Below are 12,118 nucleotides of genomic sequence, written 5' to 3'. Positions count from 1 at the left end.
TATGCATTCCTGGGAAACACACCGTTTCCATGGTGGGTGGGCTCTCATTTGCCCGCCATGACATCACCTCACTGCTTCAGCACGCCGGGTGCCATTTTTAAAGTCCAGCTGCGTGCACACATATCTCAGTGCTTCCAGCCCACGGCTACTGCAGGGAAGATGTCCGCGAAGGGCAAAAAGACTGCAGACCCCAGGTTTAAAGATGCATCGCTGGAATGCAATTTTGGGCACCGTGGAGGCCCGCCATGATGTCCTCTATTCCCACCCTGGCCGCAGAACAGGCAGCAGCACCAGCAATCCAGCATGGCAGATGGTGGCAGCAGAGGTCAGTGCCAATGCTGCACAGAAGAGGTTGGCCATCCAATGCAGATAGTGGATGAATGATCTCATCCATGCAGATCTTATCACTCTAAACTCACACACTCAAGCTCATCACACATTCACTGGCATCTCACTCACTGCCAGCTCAAGGGACATCACCACCCATTCTCTCACATGTGTTCATCTGGCCTCATCTCCTCTGGAGGCTGCCCCCTCAGCCCTCACCATCTTGAGGCCACTTGCACAGATCAACATGTGCCCCCACACACACCCTGGGATACCCTCCTTCCCCAGTACAGCCCTTGCCCTTCAGCCTCTTTCCTTGCCTGAGGCCACTTCTCCCCCTTCCCCAAGCAAGACCTAGCCCTGCAGCCATTGAAAAGCCACCCACATACGATTGATCTGGTAGATAGAGACCTACCCATGAGCCTCCTAAAATTAATGTGGTGCTGTCTGTGAAGCCTGGCGCTGATGACTGTGAGTACTGACTGAATCAAGGTAGGCAAACAAACCTTGAAAACCTGAGTGAAGTGCAGCTTGCCAGCTACATGCCGCTTATGTGCTGTTGTGAAACACGTTGGCGTGTATTCCCACTGACGTGGGTGGGTGATCCAGCGGATGGGGTGAGGAGTCCGGCAGGCTGGCCTTATAATGATATGCTGATTATATTACAATGAGGTTCCTGATGTCCGATGGTGAGAAACGCGGTCCACCATCGGCAGGCTGAGTGGATGATTGCAAACTGGTTTCATGCTGTGGTAAAACCGATCGTGCCATATTATCTGCTCACGCCACTGAACACGCCTGATGTCGGCGGGCAAGGAAAATCCCGGTCAATATCTCCTTATGTGGCTTGGTGTCATACTTCGGTTCATTACTGCTCATGTGAAATATCTTGGCGCCTTTCATTATGTTGAAGGCGTTATATGAGTAAACATTGTTGTTGTTGCGTGAAGGGTTGTAGGAATCTGGAACACTCATTCCCTAAGACGTTGTGGATGCTGGATAAATTTGAGCTTACAAGGTGGAGATAGTTAGATTTATGTTCTGTAAGGCTATTGAGGGATAGGGAACAACAGCAGGAAAATGCTTTTCACTTGCAGATCAGTGAATATCTAATTGAATAGAGGAGCTGGCTTGAGGGGCTGAATGGCCTTTCCTGGGACCATAAGCAGTACATGCAAATGTAGCAATTACATCAACTGGGCCTTTTCTTGAAGAATAATTTGTTCTGCTTAACTAACTGGATGGTTTAAGGAAAAAATTCCACTCCTGAGCAATTTTATCTTTATGTTCACTGGCCAAGTCCTCCAGTTCGCAGAAAATGTTCGTAGGGAAACATGATTTTAATGCCACTGATGATTATTTGACAAATATTCAGATTGTTGTGACCAATCGACTAAAATTACATCCTCCAATGGACATTGAATGTCAATTGTACAAACACCAATACGTTAAACAAAAGCTTTGCACACTTTTAATTAAGTAAAGATTTGAAGACATGAATTCAATATGTATTAATATTCTTCCATTATTTCACAGTTGTATTGATTTGTGTTCATTGCGTATCTCATCGTGAAGTAAAATGATCCAGCTCTTGGCAAAAATTGGTGCTGTTTTCATCCCTGCTGCTACATGTATCATAACCTTCCACTTACTGATTGGTGCCTTGATCTTCAAAGTCCAAGAACAATTTGAATTTCTTTTCATCTTACAATTAACCAGGGGGATAAAAAATCAATAGAAATATAAACCAGGGGTGATTCAGCAATCCTGTACTCCCACCGGGGAGCTGGACATCTCGAGGATCACAGCTTAGGCAGTCTGCATTGCAACAGTTCACAGAATTTATAGCACAAGGCCAAGCCATGCAGCCGGACCAGTTGATGCCGGATTTCTGCTCCACGCAAGACTCCTCTCACTCTCCTTCATTGCAGCCTTACTGAGTTGACGTTAACAGCCCTAAAGAGAATGGTAGCATGTATAAAGCTTGGTAAAATGGACATTCAGGAAAACGGAAACTGAAAAAGGCTGGTTAACTAAGGTTCCCTTGTAGGTATGCCGGTTTGAGTATAAGTTTAAACGTATGCTATTTGAAGTATTATGCAGACACAAAAAGCAGCTGGTCACCAGGCTCCAGATAGAGGGTCATTGTCACGAGTGGGTATTCAGTGTCTGAACTAAAGAAAAGAGTACCAGTTGCCTTCCCAACACTCTAGAATTCACTCACCAGCAGGGTGTAGGGTGGCCTTCCCACCCAGTGGCCAATTGAGGCCTTTAAGGGCCTCTTCAACTACCATTGCCCCACCTCGCCTGGGTCCACTTTACCGACCCCAGCTCTGTTTACCTTATTCTGAGGGCAGTGTCCGTGCTGTTACTGATGGCTGGGTACTGTCCCAGCAGTGGCTGCTGCTCCTGGCTCTCTGACTGGCCAGCAGCTCTTAGAGGATCTGGTCCTTTAAAAGGACTGGAGCCCCAATGCCAGGCAAGTAACTGAATCTGGTTAAGATTCCCAGGAATGACCGAGGCGGAATTGCTCCCTGCTTTCCAGCACATCGTTGGGGTGTCCACTGCCCTGACAAAATTTAGTCATCCTTCTTGGGACCATGGAATTCCACTACTTTGCAATTAATATCAGGGCCAGCTCACTAAACCTGATAGTCACAAAGGGGACAATTGTACCCACTAAAAATGGGTAGAATTGGCTAGGTGGGAGATTTTAAAAAAAGCATCTGAAACCTCAAACCCACCCACTTCTGGTTTTAATGGAGATGGGATGAGGAAATGGTGACAAATTCACTCTGAGGAGAGAACTTTTAAGGATGCTGCATGCTTTCATTTCAACAGTGTTTCAATTTTTAATCTAGGCCTCAGGAAACCCCACAGGTAAAATAGGCTATAAGGGCTGGGTCCATTATGAAAGTGCTTTTACAGCACTGCTTATGGGCAGAAGGAGCAGGAGTGTGTCTTCCTGATCCAGCAAGGTACTTTGTAAACTCCACCCTCCCAATCCGTCTGCTCGCCGCCACTCCCTGACCACAGTCTCTCTCTACGTCCCTAAACGCTCCTCCGCTGTGTGCTTCTGCTTCAGGCTTTCCTGTCCGACATGAAGCCATCCTATCAGTGAGGCTGGGTACTGGGTGAGAAACCTGGAGAAAAAAATTAAAAATTTTGGGAAACCTCTGCATCCCATCCATAATTCCTCTCCATTAAACACACAACCCGTAAATATTGGGACCAGAAGGCTCCTTTGAAAGCACCTTCCAAACCTGCAACTTCTACCACCTAGAGAAGGACAAGATCAGCAGATGCATGGGTTCCCCTCCAAGCCACACACCATCCTGATTTGGAACTATATTGCCATTGCTTCACTTCACTGGGTCAAAATCCTAGATATTCCTCCATAACAGCATTATGGGTGTACCACATGGACTACAGCGGTTCAAGAAGGTGGCTCACCACCACCTTCTCAAGGGAAATTAGAGATGGGCACCGAATGCCCATGAATGAATTAAAAACCTAATTACTGCATAGAATCAGGCCAATCAGATCTGGATTTTTATTTTCTCTACCTCAGCCAACCAATCGAATCCCGTTCTCCTGTTCATTCCACAAATCATCCATCTTTCTTAGCAATTATCTAATTACCTCCTGCTTCATCAACAGTTTATGACTGACAAAGCTACATTCTAATCACCTACCATATAAAATGTTCACCAATTTTCCCTTTAATTCCTTTCATACTCCCTGTTGCCACCTTGCTGACCAGTGGAAATTATTCCACTTACAAGATAATTTTTTAAAAAACCATCAGGTCACCTTTAACCTTCTTAGATCTAGGGATAAAATGCCAATTCCTATCTCTTTTTTTTTCCCCAGAGCTCATACGCTGCTAATGTCCAAGCGAATCCATATTGTACCTTTCTCATTGCTTTTATATCTTTCTTCTAAAGAGTGTCCAAATCTGTGCACAAAATCCAGTTATGATCTAACTAAGGTTGTGTACAAAATCATTGTAACCGCTTTCCTTTTCAGTTCTACAGGGGTGATGCTCAACAGCTACTGCCATTGTTCTTGAAGCAGCTAGCAGTTGAAAATGGAAGTGGAGCAGCCCATGGATGTTGGAAGTTCATCTAACTGTTTACAGTTCCTGCCTGAAATAAGTAGAAGGCCACTTACATGTGTAAATTTGAGACCAATGACATTATAAGACTCTGTTTGCAATTTTCAATTACAATTGAGTGGAGCTTGCACTGAGGTGGGCTGTTGCAACTTGTGTACCAGGCATCGAGCAGACTAAAGGAACGATCCTTAAAGGGGGTATTAGTGATGCTCTAAACCAGCCTGGAGCTGGTCTTTTCTGGGGGGATAATTTTTGTAGAGCCAAGAGGAGCAGAAATGATTCTTCTCAGCCCCCAAAACAACATTGTGGACTACTGCCATTGCTGGAAATGCACAGCAGGTCAGTCAGCACCTGTGAAGAGAAACGTCCAGTTAATGTTCCAGCTGAAAGAAGAAAAGGTCGTTCAGAATGCTAGCTTGTGTCTTAGATACTGACTGATAGGTGTGTATTTCCAGTATTTTGTTAATTATTCATGTGACAGATGCTTTTCTTCATATAATAAATATCCTGTGGCATTTAATGTTTTCCACGCATTGTGTAATCTCACTGGAGCCCTTCCTTGTAAATATATCTTATTCCTCTTGAATTCCCTTACGTTTACATTATTTTTAGTTGGAGAAGTTGTGGGCAGAATCTTGCCCTTGACGGGCAGGCTCTGTGGGGGTGGCTGGGAAGCTGACCGCCGCCTGCGATTGGCACCGGACCGCGATTTCACGCTGGCGGCCAATTAGGACCCGTCCAGCCTGAAACGTGAGCGGGAGCGCTGCCCGTGTTGGGGGAGGAGGGCAAGTGGGCCAAGCGTGAACTTCATTCATGCGCGCGAGTGAGCGCTGCATGGTCTTCCTGAGGCACGCAGCTGCCTGAAGGAGATAGAGTTATGAAAAAAAAATTTAAAAAATAAAAATATAATGAAACATGTTACCACGTGTGAGGCTGTCGCATGAGCAGGAACATATTATTAATTAAAAATTAAAGTGTTTAATGCGTTGTTATTTACTTTTGGAAACCTCACCCCTCCCCCACTGTGGGCGAGGTTTCCAAAAAAATGCAAAGGCTGCTTGGCCTTTCGCCTGCCCGCCAACTGTAAGGTTGGACGGGCAGCAAAGAATTTAAGTTAATTGATTACTTAATGGCCTTAACATGCCTTTTAATTGTCGGCGGGCACACTTGTTACTCCAGCGCGCTCCTGCTGACCGAATTACCGGGTGACAGCAAGTTGACGTCAGGCGCCCACCATCTGAGTATAAATTTCTGCCCAGTGAGTTCTCTAAGTTGCAGCTTGGAATTGATGATGTGTGGCCAATGTTAATGTCCTATTTTCTACAGCAAAAATGTGTAAAGAGTGAACGGAATGTCTTGGAGAGGTAAAACCTGTTTTACATAAGCATGTGGGAGGTATTAAAGTGCCACTTATAGATGTGTTTGTCCAAAGTAAAGCAAATTCAATGTAACAATGCATACTACCCCCCCTAAAATCTGCACAATGTATTTGTACATGGGTCTTAGAGTCTAGTCAATTCCATGAATCATTACTAATTTCCAAATTTGATGTTGTAGCTTTAATATTTCTGGAATATTCAAAAATGTTACCTGCTTTCGTTAGCTTTCCAGCCCTTATTATTGTTTTTAGAATTGCTTAATGACAGATCTCCCATTGCCCAGTGAGTACCACCAATTTCAGCAATTTTACACTCTGCACTCGAGCCTGTTTAAAATAAAAAGGAGGCAGCATTTCAGCTTAAAATTGGCCCTAGCAGTTGAAACTCACTACTGCTGTTCCATGTTAGACTTCTTTGATTGATCCAGAATATTGAAGCGCAGCAACATGCATTAATTTCCTGGTTTAGGCACTAATGTCGCTTTTGATACTGCACCAGTTGTAATCTTTAAGTAACTGAAAGCACAGCCAGATTTCCCAAACGGTGGAAGATTTGACTTTGGCATGAAGCCGGTTCATACTGGCACACATGACTTTGGCTGTACTGTTCTCAGGGGGTAGGTGATGAAATTTCTTCGTAGCTAGCATTTGGGATTTGATAATCCATCAGTGAGCTGATATTATGGCAATACTGTGTAAGTGTAAGGTGGAGAGCTAATTCATTTAGAGGGTTTCCATTTTCACCTGCCATCTTAACCATTTGTTTTCTCCAGCAAAATTGGGCTGTATCACAGAATTTTGTGATCGAAGAGAGATTGCCACTCTTGTAGAGGTAGAGCAGCAATATTTACCAGTTAAAATTATTAACTCTGGTTTCTCAGTACTGATGGTTGTTCATTGCTATTCTACAAACTTCAGTGTCTTCCATAAACACCTCTTGAATTTATCATCACTATTGGCTTATGGTTGCTTTTTTGGATGACTACCTTAGGTGGAGCACTGGTAATTGTCACAAAAGTGCATCAATTCCATGCGTTCGCTGCTGACCGTTACAGATTGAGGCAAGTTTCATTTAACTCCAAATCACAGCCTTGCCTTAGATGAGAAAACAAAATAAACAATTCCATCATATGACAATGGGAGTGCATTCTATTGGGATTTGAAATTAGAAACATAGGCAGAGGAAGCCACAATAACTGGATTTTTTAATGAATTTCCATGGAGTCAATTTAAATTCCTGTTTGTGAATTTTTAGCACTGTAAATGTTACAGAAATGTAAATAAATGTTATTCATACTGATGTATAACCCTGTTGCTAACAAGTGTGCTCCTTGTTTGAACTCCTTGCTGAGCACTAATTTTTTTAAATTATGCATATTTACAGTACTAATGAATTACGACTATAAAGGATAGAATAAAAAAACCTGCGACAAATTGATATGATGAATTCTTCTTACTCAAGCAATTGAGGTTGCTTTGGAGTCTGGGTACCGTGAGAAAGCAATCCTGTGCTGGACACCAATGTTTAAGAAAAAAAGGTACTCAATGGTCTAAACCTTTGTACAAAATAGATATTGGGGATAAAAAAAGAATATCAGAATCTTGTGTGGTCAAAGACTGTACAGTTTCATTTAATAATGTAGTCAGACACATTTTAATTTGTGAAGTGATACTTGTTTTCTGAAAAGATTTGCCTTAAGCAAGTGGCCCGATCCTTGAAGCTCCGGCGAGCTTCCCAATTATGGGTCCGCAGCTTGTTGCTTCGGTGGTAATGAGGCCTGAGGCTTAATTTTAGGAATGTTGCCTCTTCAGGCAGGTGCAAATGAATTTCTAAGTGAATAACGTGGGAGGTTTTGAGGGGAAGGGTTGGGATAGCTGACCACAAACTGGCACCAGGTATCAAAAGTGGGACAGTGCAACACAGGCTAAGCAAACCAGTGGCTCAGCATGAGGGAACCTGGCAGAAAGTTTGAAAGACATTTTATGATTTGAGTATGAAGATAGGCAGTAATATCACCCTGTCTAAATATGAAAGTGAAGACATAAGTGGCAAATAAATTAAAAATAGAAATTGCTGTAGATATATAATGAATACAGTACACACACACACAGAAATAAAAGGGTTATATAGAGGATAGCAGAATTTAAATAGGCAGTGTAGTGTCCAATTGTTATGTGTTTGATTATATGTGGCTGTTGACTGAACTATGCTCATTGTCTTTGATTAATTAAGCCTGGGTGTGGAATCAGAGAAAAGTAAGAAACTGTAGAAGGTACTGGAAGTTGGAGCTGCAACATGAGTGTGGACATTTTGTGACTGCAGAGATATTTTCAAGCTCTTGTAATAAGGTTCCTACATGCTTATAATGTAGAGTGTACCATCTCTGCATAGCTCTGAGGCATAACATATACAACAGGAGGCTAGTGCAAAATGCGCTGCACATGTAGCATAGAGAATGTATTGCTAGAAAGACTTGAGGCCAAATTCACCTGATCTAAATTCACATTGTTCTAATGTTTCCAATGCAACATTTCAAAAAGCTGAAGATTAAGGAGTGGAATGGACAATGGTCAATTACTTACATTTTTCTGGATTGCTATCAGCTGCTGTATGTTGGAATATACTGGCTTTTGAGAGATTGGAAGGATGTGCAGACCACTAGAAAGCTCCTATTAACAATGTATTTTATCATTCAGACCAAAGTTTACCTCAGCTTGTCCATATTTACTGATTCAAGTACCTGAAAGTTCACGTAGTGAACACATGGGGCTGGATTTTCACTCTCAAGTCGGGAAAATTCCTGGCTTGTCCCGTCTGCCATGGGAGAAAGTGTTCACAAGGACGGAATTTTCATTATGGGGTGGGGTGGATGCAGATTGCATTTGGGTCAGTCGACCTGGGGAAACGTTCACAAGCAGTCACAGGGGCTGCCGGGTGCAGAGGCAGGCTGCTTAAAAGTCTCCTGAGGCACCTCCTGAGGTGCCATGAACCACAACTCTTTGAAATGCTGGCCCGACGCCCTTAAAATTGCGGAGGACTAGAATACGCCTATCCCTACAATAGAGCCAGCCAGGTCAGGAGTGCAGGGTGTGGGCTCGTGACCTGAACCAGCCCGCACCCTTAAAAGACTCCCCTGGGATGGGATTGGAAATCCCGGAATCAGGTCCCCAGTTGCCATTTATATAGGGCTTCTGAGCCATCTAAACTCGATGAAAATCCAGACCATGATGCCCAAATTAATGTGTGTATTGAAATGCTACAAAGGTGCCATCTGCTCCCTTCATAAAGCATGAAGAGTCCAGTGGTAGTGTAAAAACATTTACAGCTGCACCAATGATTATCCAGCTATTTATTTATTTCTGATAGGTCAAATCCTATTCAGTAATGGCATTGCACTGTATTTGAATCCGCTTCCATATTTTTGCCATCATATCTACATGGTGAAAAAGCAAAGAGCAGCTTCAAACATTGTTAATGTGATAAAGTTCAGCTTGGCTTCATTGTATTTCAACCAAAATAATGTAGCCATGTTTATACAGTTCTGCTGAGAGTACCAATGGAAATCGGAAGCTCAAGGAGCTTTATTTGATTGCCTTAGGAAGTCAGAGGGGAATTCCCATAAGGAATAGATCAAAGTTTTATGTCTGATTTTTCACTTGTTTAAGGAGATTCTATGGTATGCGGTGAGCTAATAACGTACATGATTGCACCAAGTCTGGATGGGAGATTAGATGTTCTTTCACTGCAGTTCACTTCAGATGTTGCATGATTCCCAGACTTTGAGTTGAAAATGAACTGTGCTTTTTTTCCTCAGCATGGCAACTATTGGCTTTTTCTCTGGGTTCTTTCTCTTATCCACTCCAGAGCCTCGAGCACATAATGCTCTGTCAGAGGTGCCGTCTTTCAGCTGAGGCTGAAAGGATCCCATGGTGCTATTTTGAAGAAGAGCAGTGGAGCTATTTCCCCCGTGGCCTGGACAATATTTATTCGCTAACCAATGCCACAAAAACAGATTACCTGATCATCATCACGTTGCGATAAGTGGGAACTTGCTCTACACAAATTGTCAGCCGTGTTACCCACATTACAACAGTGACAACACTTCAATAGCAACTCATTGGCTGGAAAACACTTTGGGGGCATCCTGAGGTTGGGGAAAAACACTATATAAATGCAAGTTCTTTATGTAAATTCCATCACACAAGCTCTGCTCTAACAGTTTAAAAATGCAAAGATTATGGACGGAGTTATATGCTGGCAGCATTTTACAGTTTTGAAGGGCTCGTTGCATTTTCTGACCCTGCCCCCGCCGAGATGGGGCCGTATGTTTTGAGACATAAATCTACAAAGAGCAGTGATGAAGACAGAGTTGAAACTGTTTTTTCTGCAGTATTTACATTTGCCTTCACAAGTGTTCCAGCAAAAAAAAATCACTGTTAACGTAATTTGCTCTGGTTAGCTATGAACGAATTTCAGCAGCGCAGCCCCACTTTGAATTTTGTTCATCCATATTGTTAAAAGTAAAAATCAATTCGTATCACTTTGGGAGGCTTTGGACAAAATCCTTTCTGTTGACGTGAAAAAGCAGAAAAGTGCTGAGGGCTATTCTGATGTAATAATATAATGCTGCTTACTGTTGTGATGGGAAGTGACCAAGTTACAATGTTAAACAATGTCACTTTTCGGTTGGATTTCTTTTTTTGAGGCTGACACTTCTCACAGTTAAAGAAATGATAATGGAATGTTCTTGTCACAATGCAGTACATCATCTGCAGAGCCAAGTGAAAGGTGAGAATTTTCAGAAAAAAATGTGAACGCTACACAATTAGAGCACAGAAGAGGCCATTCAGCCTGCTGTGCCTGTGCCAGCTCCATTAAAGAGCTAAAATAAAAGCAAAATGCTGTTTGCTGGAGATCTGAGATAAAAACAAAGTGCTGGAAAAACTCAGCAGGTCTGGCAGCACCTGTGGAGAGAGAAACAGAGTTACTGTTTCAAGTCCAATGTGACTCTTCTTTGGAACTCTGTTGGTTCAGAGCTTTGTTGAAATGAGAAGTGGGTTCAGAATACATGCATCCAATTATTGGGAATCCAAATTTTCCAGTTGAAAATTGGAAGTGCAAAAAGCTGGCTCTGTGCCTAATTGCCCAGTGTATGCACCAAGTATGATGTCTTTCAATTTTGAAATTTTGGCGTTGGGCTTTCATTGCCGGCTCAGGAAACCAACACCCAGGTGAATCCTGGGTCCAAGTTATGTCACTCTCATGATGCTATTTTAAAATTCAAATGCCCTACTTGGCCGACAGGCATACTTGGCATCCAATTAGAGGCACCAAATACCTCCAGGGGGTGAGAGCTGCCTGCCTGGTGCCAGCAGCAAAGGCGAGTGGCAGCCATGTTGAAAACTTCCATTGTTTTGCTTGAGAGCAGTTAGCTCCCTAGAGAGCCAGCAACATCCATGGCGATAGGTTGCAGGCAAGATTAGGGAGCAGCAGCAGAACTGGTGCAAGGAGATCCAGGAAACTTCAGCTTTGAATAAATGGGGTTAAAGTTTCTGATGGCCCTGCAGTGAGCCTGAGAGCTGTGTGCTAACGTGCACCAGACTTTTTAAAAATTCATTCATGGGATGTGGGCTTCATCCAATGGCCAAGCATTTATTGCCCATCCCTAGTTGCCCTTGAGAAGGCGGTGGTGAGCTGCCTTCTTAAACCACTGCAGTCCATGTGCTGTAGGTAGACCCACAGTGCTCTTAGAAAGGGAGTTCCAGGATTTTGACCCAGTGACAATGAAGGAATGGCGATATATTTCCAAGTCAGGATGGTGTGTGGCTTGGAGGGGAACTTCCAGGTGGTGGCGTTTCTATGTATCTGCTGCCCTTGTCCATCTAGATAGTAGTGGTCATGGTTTGGAAGGTGCTATCTAAGGAGCCTTGGTGAATTCCTGCAGTTCATCTTGTAGATGGTACACACTGCTGCTACTGTGCGTCGATGGTGGAGGGAGTGAATGCTTGTGGATGTAGTGGCAATCAAGCGGGCTGCTTTGTGCTGGATGGTGTCAATCTTCTTGTATTGTGGCAGCAGCACTCATCCAGGCAAGTGGGGAATATTCCATCACATTCCTGATGTGTGCCTTGTAGATGGTGAACAGGCTTTGGGGCTTCAGGAAGTGAGTTACTCGTTGCAGGATACCTAGCCTCTGACCTGCTCTTATGGCCATAGTATCTATATGGCTAGTCCAGTTCAGTTTCTGGTCAATGGTAACACCCCAGGATGTTAGTGGGGGGATTCAGTGATAGTA

This window comes from Cetorhinus maximus, chromosome 2 (genome assembly GCF_964194155.1).
Source record: "Cetorhinus maximus chromosome 2, sCetMax3.hap1.1, whole genome shotgun sequence".
NCBI lineage: Eukaryota > Metazoa > Chordata > Chondrichthyes > Lamniformes > Cetorhinidae > Cetorhinus > Cetorhinus maximus.
This window is presented reverse-complemented; position numbering follows the sequence as displayed.